This window comes from Oculina patagonica, chromosome 4 (assembly GCF_052425735.1).
Source record: "Oculina patagonica isolate OP01 chromosome 4, crgOcupat, whole genome shotgun sequence".
Classification (NCBI taxonomy): Eukaryota; Metazoa; Cnidaria; class Anthozoa; order Scleractinia; family Oculinidae; genus Oculina; species Oculina patagonica.
Genome location: NC_135761.1, coordinates 32,448,022 through 32,468,695, shown reverse-complemented (window position 1 = coordinate 32,468,695; position 20,674 = coordinate 32,448,022). Strand labels below are relative to the sequence as shown.

General features: G+C 39.4%; 1 long non-coding RNA gene across 1 annotated transcript; it reads left to right on the top strand.

Annotated features, from left to right (window-relative positions):
* The first annotated feature begins 15,943 nt into the window (after positions 1-15,943).
* LOC144652383 (uncharacterized) lies at positions 15,944-20,674 on the top strand. The gene is made up of 3 exons (XR_013570527.1): positions 15,944-16,012; positions 17,243-17,302; positions 20,406-20,674. It is a non-coding gene; the product is annotated as an uncharacterized LOC144652383 (long non-coding RNA).

The following is a 20,674-nucleotide window of genomic DNA, read 5'->3' as shown; positions in this document are numbered from 1 at the left end:
CTCTTGTGTTCTTGTAAAGGCAATTCCACCCTCTGACGATAATAAATTCATACGCCCACCGGGATACATGAGAGATGGTTTTCGTTCTCGTAGGACACATCAAAAGTATTTTGCATTTAGTAGTATATCCTAAGCTTGCTCTACAAGATGACCCCTCGACCCCTTCCCCCTCCCTCCTCTCCATCTTGTACAGTCAATAGTCAGTCAATCCTCTTGCTGCCCTGTGGCACATAAGGCCTTGTAAACCCGAGAGTTGACCAATGCTTTATTAGCCTGTAAAAGGCAAGGCTACAACGAGAATCAAACAAAGACATCTTTAATAAGTCGGGAGCATTTCCTTTAAATAATATTAACAAATTATAACTAGTCCCAGTTACCCATCGTCGTATATTCAAAACTAGTCTGTTCTTTATGACAGGTCTCAGCTCTGCCTGATATAGCCCGGCTAGTAAAAGCCTGGAGGACAGCAGACACACAGGCATCCATACAACTCTTTATTTAGAACAAGTTAGTTTAGGCTGATTTAATTTAACAATCGAACCTATTTAGTGAAATATAGGAGCCATGGATGACCTTATTACGTGAAGCTAAGAAACAGCATAGATGTAATTTAGCTTAAATACATTTATTAGTCAGAGATATGTAGAAAAAGAATATAAAAGTATAAGAAAGATGAATGTTCATTTGTTTGTCTCACGATGGAGTCTATTTGAGATATTATGCTAGTCTCCATCATGCGATAAGGTTGATTGTTTTACGTATCGCGATTTGAAGCACATTTATATCCCAACTATTAACTGTTGTTGCCTTATTAGTCTGTTTGGTCGTCGATCGGTTGTTGTGCTTTTTGATCATAGGTATCCATGTTTCCGCAATTTCGATTCCACTGTCTCTATTTTTGCTTAAGGGTGTTAATAGGAAAATGGTTCGTTTTGTCGGCGTGCCCTTTCATGCATCAATCACCCTGTGTCCCCCATGTATACTTTGCCACATTTGGATGGAATCTTATAGACTGCACCGTCTTGTTTAGTTGGTTTTAGGGCGTCTTTAGGTCTCACCAAGAAAGAACTAAGTTTTTGTTTCAGATTTGAAAACGGTGTGTGAACCTATAATAAGATATAAAATAGGGTAGAACCGCAGTAGATTTCAATTTCCGTGCGGGTTCTTTTTTGACTGTTGGTCGTGTTTTTCTTTGTACGCTTTCGTATAAACAAAGGAGAGTATCTGTTAGAAACAAATACTGATGACAAATGTTTCTTTTCTTTTGAGATAACTGATGTCTTCGTTGCGAGGTGTTTGGCTTGATCATATAGACACTTAACCATACCACGCTTTATTGAGTGAGGATGATGTGAACCATGGGTCACGTATAGTTTAGTGTGGGTGGCTTTCTTGTAGGCAATGTTAGTGGGAAGCCGTCTGAATCCCTTGTAAATGACGTGTCGAGAAAGGGGGTAATGTTATCTTTCTCAATATTCATGGTAAAACGAATAGTGGCCTGTTTACTGTCTAGATGTTGCAATTCAAAGTGTCAATTCTCTACTTCCTGGCTTCTTCCAGGTAAAGGTTAGCTATAACAACGGAGACAGCCTTTTTTCACTTCAGGTATAGCGGACTCAAATAAAAAAAAGGAATGCGGGGAACTCAAAATGAAGATTTTTGACCTTTGTGATAAAACGCCACCACCTAGATTAAGCTATTTTCACTCCACGTCCACCAAAAGCTGCCAGTTTGAAAATTTAAATGTACATTTACGCCGTTTTGGAAAAAAGCCACCGCGTGGATTCAGCCTTATGTTGATTCCAGGTTCAAACAACTCGCCGCTGCTTATAACAACAACAAGATGCACGCACCGTTTTCAATTATGTAATAACTCTTTGGTCTCACTAAGTGCGATCTAAAGAAACCCTATAACCAACTAAACGACACTGTGTCGTCTGTAAGATTCCATCTGAATGCGGCAAAGTATACATCGCGTACACAGGGAGATCGATACTAGAAAGGATAAAAGAACACTAGAGAGATGCACAGCTTTCGGAGCACTCCAAGGAGCCGGGTATCTTCTTATTTGGAAGGAAGTTAAATTTATTGACGGTGATCCACACTGGCACAAACGTAGAGTCAAAGAGACAATCCATGTATAACTTTATCTTAAAAACAACAATAGTGATAGTGGAATCGTAATTTTTGAAGTTCCGATATCTACGTTCAAAAAGCACAACTGCCGATCGATGAAGCAGACGTATGAGGGAACAATACCTCTCAGAATAATAATGAGGATCAAAATGCACCAATAGCAATGAATCATCGTGCTACAAAAAGCAACACTTAAACAATCGACCTCATTGCCTGATGAAGACTAGAAGTATTGCGGTTGAAACGCCGCACAGTGCCTCCATTGGGAGACAAACGATTATTACCATCTCACATCACATAGAATAATAACGCATCTTCAATGGCAATATATATGCAACTAATAGCAATATATAGACGGTATTACATGTTTTCCATGAAGTGTTATTAAAAGGTAAGGGCAGAACAAATTAGGTGATGTATCCATTTAATTCATATTTGCCCTTTTTGAAAATGTTATTTCACTTGTAGGTAATTTAAACAAAGGATACAGATGTGTAGAAAGGACCGCGCGGCACCTGTGTAGATAGGAATTAATGAATATTTACGAGTATTACGGTGTGCTGGTAGTAGGAAATACTGCCGATACGCCAAACCCCCCTGAGTTACAACCCTTTAAAAAGAGATTTGGGAGGGTTCCCACGGGACCAAGAAAATCTTGACCTCGGTGGGATTTGCACACAAGAACTGAGGATAAGATCTTCCAAACCTCTACCGACCGAGCTACGAGGCTAGACGGGAGCAGATCGGGGTAATTTAGATAGTAAATCACGGTAAGTACACAATTGATAGAGATATAGAAAGGACCGCGCAGCACCCGTGTAGATAGGAATTAATCAATATTTATGAGTATTATGGTGTGCCGGCAGAAGGCAATACTGCCGATACTCCAAACCACCATCCCCCCCGGGATACACCCTTAAAAGGGAAATTTGGAAGGGTTCCCACTGGACCAAGAAAATCTTGACCTCGGTGGAATTTGAACCCATGACCTCTGGATACGATCTACCGAACCTCTACCGACTAAGCTACGACGCCAGACGGAAGGAGGTCGGGGTAATTTAGATAGTGAATCGCGGTAAGTAAAAAAATGATAGAGATATATAAAAAGGACCGCGCAATACCCGTGTAGATAGGAATTAATGAATATTTATTAGAATTATGGTGTGTCGGAAGTAGGCAATACTGCCGATACGCCCTGTACCTCCGCCCCCCTCAAAGGTTACAACCCCTTAAAAAGAGAATTGGTAGGGTTCCCACGGGACCAAGAAAATCTTGAACTCGGTGGGATTTGAACCCAGACCTCCGGATACGAGTAAATTACAGTATGTGTACAGCGCATTTGAACATATATATATGAAAAATGCGCTATATAAATTCATTATCATTATCATTATACGATCTATCGAAGCTCTACCGACTGAGCTACAAGGTCTACAAGGCCAGATGGGAGCAGGTCGGGGTAATTTAAATAGTGAATCGCGGTAAGTATACAGAGTTTACGTGACAAATAACCTGTAACATCAATCATCACTCGAGAAAGGCTTCGTGATGGCACCAGAAGCTAAAAATCTTGACTTTGTTTGGTATTTCATTTTGGTAGGTAGTTTTGAGACTGTTTGACTATTTATGGCGTTTATTAAGGATAAAAACCCACTTATAAGAACCTGCATTTTTCATAAGTTAGCCGAAAAGGGTTTTTGTAATTGGTGTTTACTGGGAAATTGGGCTGTTTAGGTTCTTAAATTAGTTCGGGAAAATCAAGACATCTGTCTAATCCATTCATATGCTTGCCAGATCACGCATGTAAAGCATAATTGGCAAATATCAAAACATAATGTCAGAATTGGCCAGAAAAGCCTTTAGCTTCGAGGGGATCTGGAACCTGTAGTATGACGCCATGGTAACCAAATTGTTAAGTTCATATTGTGAAACACAACAAGCAGAATTTGGTTGAGTCTTTGACGTCATTACTTAGCTAATTTGTATATTTTAAAAACTTGAATGTCTCTGGAAAGAAAAGAGATATTGGAAAACAGTAAAAGACATTTTTCTTCTCATATAGAGTACTTGTTAGTATTCTAAAACGGCTGCAAAAGAGAAGATGCAAATTTCGTCATAGTTTTATTTATTAAGTTTTATTTTGTTTTATTTTAGTTTTAGTTGAATTTGATAAAATTATCGAATTCATTCAACACTTACAAATTTAGAACCCTTTTTAAATTTTGGGCTACAACAGGTTTTTATGGAAAGGGAGTCTGAATGATAAATCTTAACCTAACAGGTACTTGATGACTACGTTTTAATATGTGGGTTTTTACTGTATTTTCCCTGTGTGGAGTCCTGGGACTAGTAGAGTCGTCACGTGACAAGAAGGCCGTGTACGATCGAGTTAGTTGAGTTCTTGCCATGTGTGTGTTGTAACTCGGAGTTTACACACTGTTTTCTGTATTAAATACACCACATTTTTGGCGACGAGGAACGTGATCGAATACCACGACCAGGTAGACTAGAGTGAAGCGAAGTCTACACGGAAAATGCCTACATTTGGGAAATTAGACGAATACAACGAAACGGAAGATTGGCGCCATTACACTGAGCGTGTAAATCACTTTTTTGAAGCAAACGAGATAACCGATCCGGACAAAAAAAGATCCATTTTCCTAGTTAGCGTGGGAGCAAAAACCTACAAGCTTATACGAAGTCTGGTCGCTCCGGAGGACCCGAAGACCAAAACCTATGAGGATTTAGCGAAACTCGCCCAGGAACATTTCATGCCAAAGCCTTCCGCTATTGTACAACGATTCAAGTTTAACACTCGCACTCAACAACCAGGTGAGACAATTGCCATGTTTTTAGCTGAGTTGAGGCACCTGACCGAACACTGTGAATTTGGGGCAACATTAGATGAAATGCTACGTGATCGGCTTGTGTGTGGTGTTCACGACATCAGAATACAGCGTCGTTTACTAGCCGAACCGAAATTAACCCTGAAGCGAGCGCTCGATCTGGCTCTCGCCATTGAGGCCGCGGATAAGGATGCCTCGGAGATACAAAAGGGGGACCCTCAGGAAGGGGATACTTCGCTCAACAAAGTCGATTTTAAAGTGGAAAAGGGTGGCGAAGTTAATTGTTATCGCTGTGGCGGTAATCACTACCCCAAAAGCTGTCATTTTAAGGATGCGAAATGTTATGCTTGTGGAAAGTTGGGTCACCTATCTCGAGTGTGCCAGAACAAAAAGAAAGGGAAACTACCACCTCCTAGTACTAATAAGAAGTCAGACACCCCACAGGATACCCATCTCCTAGAGGGGGGAGAGGAGGCAATGGGGAGAGAACAGGGTGTGGGTGCATATTCTTTGTTTACCCTTGGCGGTAAACGACCTTTGCCATACAAAGTACAGCTGAGTGTTGGTGGGCAAGCACTAGAAATGGAAGTTGACACAGGGGCTTCATTGTCAGTGATAAGTGAAGGCACCTACAAACACCTTGTCTCACAAAACGGGGCACCGCCACTGGAGAAATCAGGAATTGTCCTTCGTACATACACTGGGGAAGAGGTCAAGCCCGAAGGGGTGTGTACAGTTGATGTACATTATGAAGGGGGCGAATACTCCTTGCCATTGTTAGTTGTAAGTGGAGAAGGCCCAGCTCTGTTGGGGAGGAATTGGCTGGAAGAAATTAAGCTAAATTGGCCAAGGATTAAGCAACTTACTTCGCATGACAAGCGACTTGGAGAGATTTTGCAGAAACATGCACAGCTATTTGGGGAGGGTCTGGGGACCCTACAGGGGACAAAGGCCAAGATCCATGTGGACCCCACAGCCACCCCCATTTTCCATAAAGCCAGACCAGTGCCATATGCTCTCAGGGAGAAAATTGAGCAAGACCTGGAAAGACTTGAGAAGGCAGGAACCATTGAACCCGTTCAATATTCCGAGTGGGCCACACCCATTGTCCCAGTTATGAAAAGTGATGGCACAGTAAGAGTCTGTGGAGATTACAAGCTTACCGTCAATAAGGTCTCGAAATTAGATGGCTACCCTATCCCCAAGCTCGATGATCTATACACAAAGTTGGCTGGGGGTCAAACGTTTACTGAGTTAGACTTGAGCCATGCTTATGAGCAGATGCTTGTGGATGAGAACTCAAGGGAGTTTTTGACAATTAACACCCATAAAGGCCTTTTTAGATATAACCGCCTTCCGTATGGGGTCTCTTCAGCGCCCGGCATCTTCCAGAGAACCATGGAGGGTTTGCTGCAAGGAATACCTTCGACAGGAGTCTTGCTAGATAATATCCTCATCACAGGGCCCAGCACGGAAGAGCACCTAGACAACATCGAGAAAGTTTTGGGACGCCTTTCTGATGCCGGCTTGCGGCTCAAAGCTGAAAAGTGCCAATTTATGAAGCCCGTTTTGGAGTGCCTGGGGCACCGCATTGACGCAGAAGGGTTCCATCCAGTTGAAGCAAAGGTGAAGGCCATCAAGGAGGCTCCAACCCCAACCAATCCCTCTGAGCTGAAGTCCTTTCTAGGGATGCTTAACTTCTATGGCAAGTTCATGCCCGACCTATCGTCCACCCTGGAGCCACTGCACGAGCTTCTGAGGAAAGATATCTGTTGGAAATGGGGTACAGAGCAACAAGAGGCGTTTGATAAGGCGAAGAATCGACTTCAATCATCAGATGTACTCGTACATTATGATCCTGAGAAAGAGTTGGTGGTATCTTGTGATGCTTCACCCTATGGTATTGGGGCAGTGCTGGCCCATGTTATGAAAGATGGCTCAGAGAAACCAGTTGCATATGCCTCACGAACACTCTCCACAGCAGAGAGGAACTATGGCCACCTAGATAAAGAGGCACTAGCTGTAGTTTTTGCCGTGAAGAAGTTCCATCAATTTCTTTTTGGACGTCATTTCAAGGTCTACACAGATCACAAACCACTTTGGGGGCTGCTTAACCCTGAACGAGCCACACCTCTAATGGCCTCAAGTAGGATGCAGCGATGGGCATTGACTTTGCTTGCGTATGAGTATGAGCTTATTTATCGCCCTGGTGAAGAGAATGGAAACGCAGACGCCCTCAGTCGTCTACCCCTTCCAGTTGCTCCAGAGACCACGCCCACCCCAGGGGACATTATACACCTTCTAGAGACCATCAACACCAGCCCAGTGGATGCCACTAAAGTGAAGTTGTGGACAGCCCGTGATCCAGTACTTTCTCAAGTTCTGCAGTTCGTCCTTCACGGATGGCCCATGGCAGTCGAAGAAGAAGCCCTGAAGCCTTATTTTGCTAGAAGAGAGGAATTGAGTGTACATGCTGGCTGCCTACTTTGGGGATCCCGGGTCGTGATACCCCCACAGGGGAGAGAGGAAGTGTTGAACATACTTCATGAGTCCCACCCCGGTATTGTTAGAATGAAAAGCCTAGCTAGGAGCTATGTGTGGTGGCCGAAAATGGACTCACGTTTGGAGGAAAAGGTGAAAAGCTGTGTTACCTGCCAAAGCCACCAAAAGAAGCCACCCAGTTCACCGTTGCACCCTTGGGAATGGCCAGGCCGCCCTTGGTCTCGAGTACATGTAGATTATGCCGGTCCTTTTATGGGCAAGATGTTTCTCCTAATTATTGATGCGCATTCTAAATGGATGGATATCCATTGTGTGAATTCTGCCACTTCCAGCGCAACCATTGAAAAGCTGAGGACAACCTTCGCTTCACACGGCCTACCAGAGATTGTAGTGTCAGACAATGGGTCCAATTTTGTTAGCAGCGAGTTCAAGTCATTTCTACAGAAAAATGGCATCAAGCACATTACCTCTGCTCCTTATCACCCATCATCAAATGGCCTCGTAGAACGAGCGGTGCAGACGTTTAAGCAAGGGATGAAGAAGCAAGGTGATGGTACTGTCGAGACCAAGTTAGCTCGGTTCCTATTAAGTTATCGTATTACCCCCCAAAGCACCACGGGTGAGTCTCCTGCTCAGTTACGCTGGGGACGAAGTCTGAGGTCACATCTCGATCTGCTGCGACCAGATGTAGCGGCAAGGGTACATGCAGCACAGTCAAGACAGAAGATACAGCATGATCAGCATAGCCGAATGCGTCAAGTGGAAGTCGGCGATTCAGTGAATGTTCGAAACTACTCCAGAGGCCCCAAGTGGATTCCAGGAACTATCATCCAGGAAACTGGTCCTTTGTCTGCGAGAATTGAGTTGGAAGATGGAACTGTGGTTCGAAGACACCACGATCAACTAGTTGCTCGACCCACAGAAAGTTTCAACCCTGGTGTCACATTACCAATTACTAGCCCATTGCAGCAGGAAGGTGTGGATCCAGAGATAACCGTACCTGATGTAAATGACCCCGAGGTTGCCCATGGAGACAGAGAACCACCCAGTGCAACAATGGTTCGGGACTCGGGGCCAACTACCCCTGTCAGGCGATACCCAGCGAGGAATAGAAACCCCCCGCAGCGTTTTTACTAATGGACTCATTCCCTCCCCCGTGAACAGTTTTAAGTTTTAGGGCAGAGGCGTTAATTTTTTTTTCTCGTTGACATTTGTTTTCTTGCTTGTTTAAGAACTTGGGGGGGAGGAATGTGGAGTCCTGGGACTAGTAGAGTCGTCACGTGACAAGAAGGCCGTGTACGATCGAGTTAGTTGAGTTCTTGCCATGTGTGTGTTGTAACTCGGAGTTTACACACTGTTTTCTGTATTAAATACACCACACAAAAAGAAATATATTTTTAGGTTTTCTGTTTATCCTTTATGTCTGCTTTAAAAGAATTAATAGATTCGACAGTTAGATGACATTACAAATTTTCTTTAAGGTTTTGGTAGGTTTTAATTATATTTCACTCATCTCTGAGTGATGTAAGAACGTCTAGGGACATTGTCATACGTATTTCTTTTATCTGCTTTAAAAGAATATGTAGACAATTTTATAGGCTTTCTGTATTGTTTTTTCGTTTTTTTTTTCGTTTCAAGTTACTTTTGTCATTTAGAAAATATAATCACTTGTGATTGTGTTTCTTGTGCTTGCTATAAAAGATATATAGAAAATTTTATAGGTTTTCTGCAACCTTTGGGTATAAGACTAAGCATATAGAGATAGTAAACTGATGTCTATTACACTTGATATTTATTCATCTTTTGAAAAATATCATTTACCTGTTCCTGCTGTAAAAAATGTTAGTAGATGATTAGATCATTTTTGTGTCACTTTTGAAGAGCAGGACATCGATTACTTTACTACAATATATTCAATTTAAAGGGAAGTTACACTCTAATGACAAGTTGACGTTGGATTGTTTGAAAAAATGCCTTAATTCAAATTTTACAAGAAAAGGACAAATAACATTCATTTTGGATTTTATGACGTGTAATGGTTGTTCAATTGTTACACACAAAGGATCCTTTGCTTCCAAACAATAGCAGCAACCATTACACGACATAAAATCCAAAATGGCGGCACGTGGGAACTTTAAAAGTGTAAATCTATAACCTTTTTTGTTACTATTAAATGCTATTTCTTCTTTGTCTCGTAAAATTTGGAATTTAGCTATTATTCCAAATAATTTTTCTTTAATACATTCTATTAAGCAGCCATACTTCTCGTCAGAGAATATGTGAACAGATTATGTATCTTTGATTATGCCTGTTATTTTTAGTCCAAAAGCAGGAAAGCAAGAAGCCTATTTACTTATATGTTAATTCGTATTATTACTTGTGCGTGCTGCACTTAAAAATGTTTGAGGACATTTGCCATATGTATCTGCTTTCCCTGCAATAAACGAATATGTAGACAGTTTTATAGTTTTCGTTAAGTTTTGGTAAAGGCAAAGCAGGGAAATAATAATCTGGTATATCCATTTCAATTATTTATTCATATTTATCAGGCTTGAAAGCTGTTATCCCTGCAATAAACGAATATGTAGACAGTTTTATAGTTTTCCGTAAATTTTGGTAAAGGCAAAGCAGGAAAATAATAATCTGGTATATCCATTTCAATTATTTATTCATATTTATCAAGCTTGAAAGCAATATTTATCACATGTGCCTGCTTAAACGTAAATTAAATCTTGTTTGTAGACATTTTTATTAGTTTTATTTAAATTAATTTTGGTAAATTGAAAAAGCAGGAATAATAAAGATCTCAAAACTTAATAGCTGTTTAAATTGTTTATGATGATTAAATTGTTGCGTGATGATGATGATGATGATGATGATGATGATGATGATTATGATTTTGGGGGATAGTTGACTCATGTTTGGGTATAGGGATGCAGCAGGGGGGTTGACCCTGACCCTGTTTAGGACAAACCCTTATTACAACCCATTAAGACCCCAATTGTGGCAAAGGACAGCATCAATTTGTTTTCCTTGATTTACCTTATTAAAGGAAATTAACGATACATGTTATTAACGCGAATTGCAAAAGTTCTCTTTTATTTTATTCACATTAATTAAGTGCATGTAAACATAACTTTTCCGAAAATTCGCGTTAATTTGATTACGCGTAAATTTTGTTTGCGTTGTTAAAATGCTTCGATATATTTCTATAGTAAGGCATATTTGTTTTTCCTGTCATCATACAAAGCTATTTTGCTAATATGCATCCCACAAAATGGCTGCGATGGAGACTAAAGGCTTTTCGGATAAAGATAAAGATGCTTAAAACATAAGCGCTTATGTAGTCTTGAAATCTTCTAACTCTGACTGATCACTTCCTAAGAAGATACAGATAAACATCTCCGATTTCGTATTGCTTAATACTCGACAACAGTCTTGTAGTTATATGTCAGAAAATGATTCACCGTTTTTCTGTCATTCCATTGTTGAATCGTATTTGTTTGGTAAATTACGTTGAGTTGTTAACTTAGGACCTGTTTATATAGAGATACGTTGTCCCTGATAGGATGGTTACTTTTTCATACTGAGCCGCCCAGAGTGAGGGAACTTTACATACGTTTCTTTATAAATAGCTGCGAACCGTTTATATGAGAAATTTGCAAAAATGGCTCGGGAACAGGGTGACCTTAAAAACAATAGAAAATTCCAACGGGAAAATGCAAATAAGTTTTTCGGAGGATATTAATACATACTGAAATATTTGTCAAGATTTACTCAAGAGTTTTTACCACTCAGAACTGGAGTGGTCACGTGATCAAGCGAGGCTTAAAGCTCTATGAGCTTCTTGTTTTTGTTGGCGACTAGGCTGATGCTCCCGCTCGGCCAGACCTTGAGTCGCGTATTGTTTATAAGCTAAAAATCTTTTACTAATAAAACATTTAGAAATACCTCGTTCTGTACTTTACATATTTTGCCTTCACAAGGCATTGAATAACATGGGCCAGACTGCGAGTCATGCATTGTTTAAGAGCTATTCATATGAGATTATCAAGAATCAGTGTTAACCGGGAGATTTCGCGGGTGATTTCTTTGAGCATTTGCCTCACTGCCACGGAGATTGGCCCTCGTGGTCTGCTTGAGTGTAGCTTTGCTTTGATTGCCGTTTGTTTGCTTCGTTTTTTTCACAAATTCTGCAAGTTACGACTTTTATTTGACGGGTCACTCCCACGCTGTTGTCAGGACCGTTTTCTAGCTTATTTTCATTTGGTTTTGCTCGTTTGTTTGTCGTTGCTCGCCATGCCGCTGCGACATCCCAGGAACAGCCTGGAGAGTTCTTTATCAATGGCCTCTTCATCTTCTTCCTCCGTTTCGTCCACGGTTACTGCTTGTGCTTCTATATCGCCCAAATTCTTGGCTTAAGTTATTCAGGCGATTCAATCGCCGATTTCGGCGAAAGTTCAGCAATCCCTGCTGGCCACATTTTGCGCACCTGCAGTTCCAGCTTCTAGTCAAGGTTTTCCTGCCACAAAGCTGTCGGTCGTGTAGCACATTTCGATTCCGTTGGTTTGCCTCAACCGTGGTCTTTAACGTGTGCTTCGGCTTCACAGCCTTTGGTTTTCTTGGGTCTGTACCCTCGATTGCTTCATCCACTGCTGTCATTTCCACTTTGTCGCCAGTGGCGTCACAAGGAATCGCATCCTCAGGTACGTCAACATCTCTCGTTGTCCCAACTGTTGTGCCTATGTTCTCCGCCGCTAGTTTTCTTTTCACATCAACCTCTTCGTTCCCGACTTACAGCCTTCCAGCTTCAATTATCTTTCCCTTTGCTTCACGTCTTATTGCAAGTCATGCCGCGGTTCCCTCGGCCTTACCTTGTCAACAGGCATTCGCCGTTGGGCCCGGCTACTCCCCAGTACCGTTAAAGGTCGTGTCTGAAATCACTGCTGGAAAATTCTTGAATCCGGAAGATTTATTTTTACAGCAAGCAAGAACCTCAACTGTGGTTCGATGGCCGCTTAGTATTATCCCACACGCTCAAAAACCAAAGCGTCAAATTAAGAACACTGCATCGTGGATGGAGGCCTTTTCCATTTTCTATCTATCTTATTCTTTGCTCATATTTCCCGCACCACTAGCTTCAAGCTTTGTATTCTATGAACATATCGTCAATTTAGTGGTTTTTGTTAGCTAAATTACGATCATGCCTTTAGGGAGCATGCAGCCGCGGTAAAGCTCGCCGACTGGTCTTCAATGAATGTACAGCTTTTCAATTACTAGACAGCGGGTGCACAAGTTTGCACTCCTTCAGCTTCATTCAGTCCTGCCTTATCACAAGAAGAGCTTCTGGTAACGATTCGAGTAAAGTTTTTTGCCCCTCTTAAAACGCAGGTTGCTGCATTGCAGTCAATCCACATTGTTGGTTTTTTTCCTGTGTGTAAGAAGTGCTCAACCCATGAAATAAACCATCCCAACATGACAATCACCCAGCCGCACTCAAAGCCACCCCATCAATTAGCGCTTAGCGTGCCTATGTTTACAGACAGGCGCTCTTAAACTGTGATCAAGTGATAAAGATATATAAGTTAAACAATAACATATATTAGATTTACAGAGATTGCTTTATAGTGCTGAGGTCAAAATATCATACACCTGTTAAGTCCTATATCCAACGTTATGCAAATGACGACAGAAAATACGTCTACGAGTTAAAATTTTTCGGTAAGGAAAAAAATCACATGCGGTTCTAGCGAGAGTGCCACAGTTGAATATAAAGGATACGTTTTTACCCCATGAGGAGGCTTAACTCGCAATTTTTCCATACGTTTGTCTATAATTTTCCCCGCGAACCGCATCAATCATGTGGAAAAAATGTAGACAAATGTATGGGAAATTAAAGTTTTTTTAGCCCAGCTTCATCCTTCAAACTCAGCGAAAAAAACACTTTTGCCTAGTATCTTAGCTTAAGAATTCATAATTTGTCCAGAATTCGATTTTTGTAAAAGATAGTTGCCGTCGGATGCCCATACAAACACTGTAATTTTTAACCGCTTTGCCTACTCGTCAAGATGCCGTCGAAAACCGTGAAAGGGCCTATTTGATGTTGTGTTGGTTCAGAACTAGTGATTTTTTCCTAAAATGCCTCTAGTATAAGGGACCACAACGAAATTGTGTGAGAGAGATCTTTGTGTCAGGGCCGTAGCCACTTTGAGGCAAACTGAGGCACTAGCCTCATTAATTTTTTTCGTTTTTGTTGGGGTTTTTTAAGGGGAAAAGTAAATACCAAGGAAGAGTATTTAACCAAGTACAGTACCTCAGTCGTTTTTACTGGTTAGGGCCTTGTGTGTCTCGCTGTCGCGTGATCCGTTGGGCTGGCAGCTCTTGCGTCAAGTGGCCATGTGCAGAAGTTCAGCGGCCATTACTTTATCAGTGGAAAGGATAGAAGTGGCTCGGTCGGAAAAACTTCCGCAAGATAGTCCGTTCACTCGAAATTTCGTAAAAGCATGGTACTTTACCAAAGAGGAGGACTCAACTAATGAACATGTTGAATTCCCTCGTGTTTATGGTAACCTTAAGAATTTTAAGAATGTCAATAGATCGCTAATTTTAAGTTCAATTTTGAAACTTTTTATGAATTTTTTATTACTATTTTTTCTATTATTTTACGTCCACCACCCATTTGACTTTTAACAAAAAAGTAAGCATGCTGATGTGTTAAGTGTATTACAAAACAAAGAATCAACAGGCGCTTAGAGCTTAACGTTTCTGTGTGTAAATATATCAGAGTTGCTCATCATCTGCTAGGAGAAGAAAGAAAATTATTTGTCAGGTAAATTATAACCCTATAATTTTCTATCAGAAAAACATCATCAGCCATTCACACTAGACGTGGCAAAGTAACAAATGCCTTAACTTTTTTCTCTGTGTCAAATAACTCACTTTGGGTAAAGCGCTCAGTCTTCAGGTTAATCCTGCTCAAAGTCGGTTTCTTTTGTAGTAAAAATGATATATTTTTGTGTTAATAGTCTGGTCATTCCAGTGGTGAAAAAACTCTCAGTACAAAAAGTAAGAAAAACAAAATCATCCTTAAAAGTCATGTCGCATGCGAGGGAAACATTCATGAGTTTTCATGCTGATGCGTTTAGTTTATAAAAAGAAACAAAGAACCGACAGGTGTTAATTCATCAGAGTTGCTCAGTTTGGAAAACGCGATCATCTTGTAATGAAAGAAACCCTTGTTAAAAACCTCTTTTTCTTGCCAAAAGTATCATTCAGCCACTGAGACAGCTAGATTTGGCAAAGCAACAAATACCTTCACTTTTTTCTGCGCTCAGTTCTTAGGTTAATCCTGATTAATGTCGGTTACTTTTTGTATTAAAAATGGTCCATTTTTTGGAAGGAGTTTAGTTATTCCGTTGCTAAATAAAAAATGTCAATAAAAATGGAGGCAAAACTAAATCTTCTGCTGAGTTGGGTCTACATGTCGCATGCAAGGGAATATTCATTAGAGTTTTTATGCTTATGCCATCAGTTCATACAAAAAAAAAAGAAAACCGACTAGTGCTTGGAACTTAACGTTTCTGTGTGTAAATTCACCAGAGTTGCTCCGGTTGGAAAGCGCGATCATCTTCTTACGAAAAAAAATAAATTAACCCCACTTTTTTTTCTTCCAAGAAATATCATTCAGCCAGATTCGGCAAAGCAACAGCTGCCTTTTTTCTGTGTCAAAAAACTCCCTTTGGGCAAAGCTCTACTGTCTTCAGGTTAATCCAGATTAGTATCAGCTTTTACTGTATTAAAAAGGTATATTTTTTAGTAAATAGACCGGTCATTCTGGTGGTTAATAGAAAATCTCAGTGCAAAAGATTAATCAAAACAAAATGTCCTGCTAACTCAGGTCTACATGTTGCATACAAGCGAGATATTCATAAGAGTTTTCATGCTGATTTCTTCAGTGTATTAAAAAAAAGAACCGGCAGGCGCTTAGGCGTGTCTGCGTGTAGAATTCCTCAAAGTTGCTTAGATTGAAAAGCGCGATTATCAGCTAACAGAAAGGAAAAAATCATATTTCAGGTAAATTAAAAGCCCTTATTTTCTTGCCAAAATTGTCATTCTGCCATATACATAAGTACACTTGACAAAGCAAGAAGTGTTTTAACCATTTCTCGGTGTCTAATCTTTCTGGGGGTAAAGCGCTTCGTCTTCAGGTTAATCCAGATCAGTGTCAGTTACTTTTTGTATTAAAATGGTCTGTTTTTTGGTAAAAGAAATACGGTTATTCGAGTAGTTAGTAACAAATCTAAGTGAAAAATTTATCAAAATTAAATATTCTGCTGAGTCTGGTCTGCATGTCGCATGCAAGTGATACATTAATAAGAGATTTCATGCTGACGTCTTCAGTTCATAAAAAAAAAACAAAGAACCGACAGGCGCTTAGGGCTTAACATTTCTGTGAGTTAATTCATCAGAGTTGCTAAGGTTGGAAAGTGCGATCATCTGCTAACAGAAGAAAGAAAATCATATTTCAGGTAATTAAATACCCTTCTAATTTTCTTTCCGAAAGCATCATCTGCCATTTACACAACTAGACTTGGCAAAGCAAAAAGTGCCTTAACTTTTTGTTTTCTTTGGGTAAAGCGCCCAGTCTTAAGGTTTGTCCTGCTCAGTGTCGGTTACTTTTGTAGTAAAAATGATACGTTATTGTGTAAATAGTCTGGTCATTCCGGTGATGAATAAAAAACCTGAACACAAAAAGTAAGAAAAACAAAATCTTCCTTAAAAGTCACGTCTACATGTCGCATGCGAGGGAAATATTCATAAAAGTTTTCACGTTGATGCGTTTAGTTTATAAAAAGAATCAAAGAACCGACAGGTGCTAAGGGCTTCACCGGCTTCATCAGAGTTGCTCATGTTGGAAAGCGCGGTCATCTTCTAATGAAAAAAAAGCTTGTTAAAAACCTTTTTTTCTCGCCAAAAGTATTATTCAGCCATTGAGACAACTAGATTTGGCAAAGGAAAAAATGCCTTAACGTTTTTTTTCTGTGTCAATTACTTTCTTTGGGTAAAGCGATCAGTCCTTAGGTTAATCCTGATTTTTGTCGGTTCCTTTTTTTATTAAAAATGGTCCATTTTTGTAAGTAGTCCAGTTATTCCGTTGCTAAATAAAAAATCTCAGTGCAAAAATGGAGGCAAAACAAAATCTTCCACTGAGTCGGATCTACATGAAACATTTTAGGAAGACATTCATAAGAGTTTTCATGCTGAGGCTTATGTCTTTGTTAAACAACAAAGAATGAACAAGCGCTTTGGGCTTTACGTTTCCGTGTGTTAATTCATCAGAGTTGCTCAGGTTGGAAAGCGCGATCATCTTCTAACGGAAAAATCCTTATTAAAGCCTTTATTTTTGCCAGAAGTATCATTCGTACAATTAGATTCGGCAACGCAACGGCTGCCTGAGTTTTTTTCTGTGTCAAATAACTTCCTTTGGGTAAAGCTCTACAGTCAGGTTAATCAAGTTTAGTATCAGCTTTTTTGTATTAAAAAGGTCTATTTTTTGGTGAATATACCTGTCATTCTCCTGGTTAACAAAAAATATCAGTGCAATAGCGTAATAAAAAAATATCCTGCCAAGTCAGGTCTACATGTCGCATGCAAGGAAGATATACATCACAGTTTTCATGCTGATTATTTTAGTGTATTAAAAAACAAAGAATCAACAGGCGCTTCGGGATTAACTTGTCTGTGTGTTTATTCTTCAGAGTTGCTCAGATTTAAAAGTGTGATCATCTGCTAAGAGAAAAAAGAAAATCATCTTTCAGGTAAATTAAAAGTCCTTTAATTTTTTTCCCGAAAGCATTATCTGCCATTTACACAACTAGAAATGGCAAAGAAACAAATTCTCTATTTTCCAATTGCCCATAATACACTTTGTTTGCCCCCCAAATTTTGCATAAACTATTGTTTTCAAACTCTCTTGGGAGGACTGCATATTTCCAAAACAATAGTTTATGCAAAATTTGGGGGGCAAACAAAGTGCATTATGGGCAATTGGAAAACAGAGAATGCCTTAAACTTTTTTTCTATGTCAAATAACTCACTTTGGGTAAAGCGCTCAGTCTTCAGGTTAATCCTGCTCAAAGTCGGTTTCTTTTGTAGTAAAAATGATATATTTTTGTGTTAATAGTCTGGTCATTCCAGTGGTGAAAAAACTCTCAGTACAAAAAGTAAGAAAAACAAAATCATCCTTAAAAGTCATGTCGCATGCGAGGGAAACATTCATGAGTTTTCATGCTGATGCGTTTAGTTTATAAAAAGAAACAAAGAACCGACAGGTGTTAATTCATCAGAGTTGCTCAGTTTGGAAAACGCGATCATCTTGTAATGAAAGAAACCCTTGTTAAAAACCTCTTTTTCTTGCCAAAAGTATCATTCAGCCACTGAGACAGCTAGATTTGGCAAAGCAACAAATACCTTCACTTTTTTCTGCGCTCAGTTCTTAGGTTAATCCTGATTAATGTCGGTTACTTTTTGTATTAAAAATGGTCCATTTTTTGGAAGGAGTTTAGTTATTCCGTTGCTAAATAAAAAATGTCAATAAAAATGGAGGCAAAACTAAATCTTCTGCTGAGTTGGGTCTACATGTCGCATGCAAGGGAATATTCATTAGAGTTTTTATGCTTATGCCATCAGTTCATACAAAAAAAAAAGAAAACCGACTAGTGCTTGGAGCTTAACGTTTCTGTGTGTAAATTCACCAGAGTTGCTCCGGTTGGAAAGCGCGATCATCTTCTTACGAAAAAAAATAAATTAACCCCACTTTTTTTTCTTCCAAGAAATATCATTCAGCCAGATTCGGCAAAGCAACAGCTGCCTTTTTTCTGTGTCAAAAAACTCCCTTTGGGCAAAGCTCTACTGTCTTCAGGTTAATCCAGATTAGTATCAGCTTTTACTGTATTAAAAAGGTATATTTTTTAGTAAATAGACCGGTCATTCTGGTGGTTAATAGAAAATCTCAGTGCAAAAGATTAATCAAAACAAAATGTCCTGCTAACTCAGGTCTACATGTTGCATACAAGCGAGATATTCATAAGAGTTTTCATGCTGATTTCTTCAGTGTATTAAAAAAAAGAACCGGCAGGCGCTTAGGCGTGTCTGCGTGTAGAATTCCTCAAAGTTGCTTAGATTGAAAAGCGCGATTATCAGCTAACAGAAAGGAAAAAATCATATTTCAGGTAAATTAAAAGCCCTTATTTTCTTGCCAAAATTGTCATTCTGCCATATACATAAGTACACTTGACAAAGCAAGAAGTGTTTTAACCATTTCTCGGTGTCTAATCTTTCTGGGGGTAAAGCGCTTCGTCTTCAGGTTAATCCAGATTAGTGTCAGTTACTTTTTGTATTAAAATGGTCTGTTTTTTGGTAAAAGAAATACGGTTATTCGAGTAGTTAGTAACAAATCTAAGTGAAAAATTTATCAAAACTAAATATTCTGCTGAGTCTGGTCTGCATGTCGCATGCAAGTGATACATTAATAAGAAAGAGATTTCATGCTGACGTCTTCAGTTCATAAAAAAAAAACAAAGAACCGACAGGCGCTTAGGGCTTAACATTTCTGTGAGTTAATTCATCAGAGTTGCTAAGGTTGGAAAGTGCGATCATCTGCTAACAGAAGAAAGAAAATCATATTTCAGGTAATTAAATACCCTTCTAATTTTCTTTCCGAAAGCATCATCTGCCATTTACACAACTAGACTTGGCAAAGCAAAAAGTGCCTTAACTTTTTGTTTTTTTTTTTGGTAAAGCGCCCAGTCTTAAGGTTTGTCCTGCTCAGTGTCGGTTACTTTTGTAGTAAAAATGATACGTTATTGTGTAAATAGTCTGGTCATTCCGGTGATGAATAAAAACCTGAACACAAAAAGTAAGAAAAACAAAATCTTCCTTAAAAGTCACGTCTACATGCCGCATGCGAGGGAAATATTCATAAAAGTTTTCACGTTGATGCGTTTAGTTTATAAAAAGAATCAAAGAACCGACAGGTGCTAAGGGCTTCACCGGCTTCATCAGAGTTGCTCATGTTGGAAAGCGCGGTCATCTTCTAATGAAAAAAAAGCTTGTTAAAAACCTTTTTTTCTCGCCAAAAGTATTATTCAGCCATTGAGACAACTAGATTTGGCAAAGGAAAAAATGCCTTAACGTTTTTTTTCTGTGTCAATTACTTTCTTTGGGTAAAGCGATCAGTCCTTAGGTTAATCCTGATTTTTGTCGGTTCCTTTTTTTATTAAAAATGGTCCATTTTTGTAAGTAGTCCAGTTATTCCGTTGCTAAATAAAAAATCTCAGTGCAAAAATGGAGGCAAAACAAAATCTTCCACTGAGTCGGATCTACATGAAACATTTTAGGAAGACATTCATAAGAGTTTTCATGCTGAGGCTTATGTCTTTGTTAAACAACAAAGAATGAACAAGCGCTTTGGGCTTAACGTTTCCGTGTGTTAATTCATCAGAGTTGCTCAGGTTGGAAAGCGCGATCATCTTCTAACGGAAAAATCCTTATTAAAGCCTTTATTTTTGCCAGAAGTATCATTCGTACAATTAGATTCGGCAACGCAACGGCTGCCTGAGTTTTTTTCTGTGTCAAATAGCTTCCTTTGGGTAAAGCTCTACAGTCAGGTTAATCAAGTTTAGTATCAGCTTTTTTGTATTAAAAAGGTCTATTTTTTGGTGAATATACCTGTCATTCTCCTGGTTAATAAAAAATCTCAGTGCAATAGCGTAATAAAAAAATATCCTGCCAAGTCAGGTCTACATGTCGCATGCAAGGAAGATATACATCACAGTTTTCATGCTGATTATTTTAGTGTATTAAAAAACAAAGAATCAACAGGCGCTTCGGGATTAACTTGTCTGTGTGTTTATTCTTCAGAGTTGCTCAGATTTAAAAGTGTGATCATCTGCTAAGAGAAAAAAGAAAATCATCTTTCAGGTAAATTAAAAGTCCTTTAATTTTTTTCCCGAAAGCATTATCTGCCATTTACACAACTAGAAATGGCAAAGAAACAAATTCTCTATTTTCCAATTGCCCATAATACACTTTGTTTGCCCCCCAAATTTTGCATAAACTATTGTTTTCAAACTCTCTTGGGAGGACTGCATATTTCCAAAACAATAGTTTATGCAAAATTTGGGGGGCAA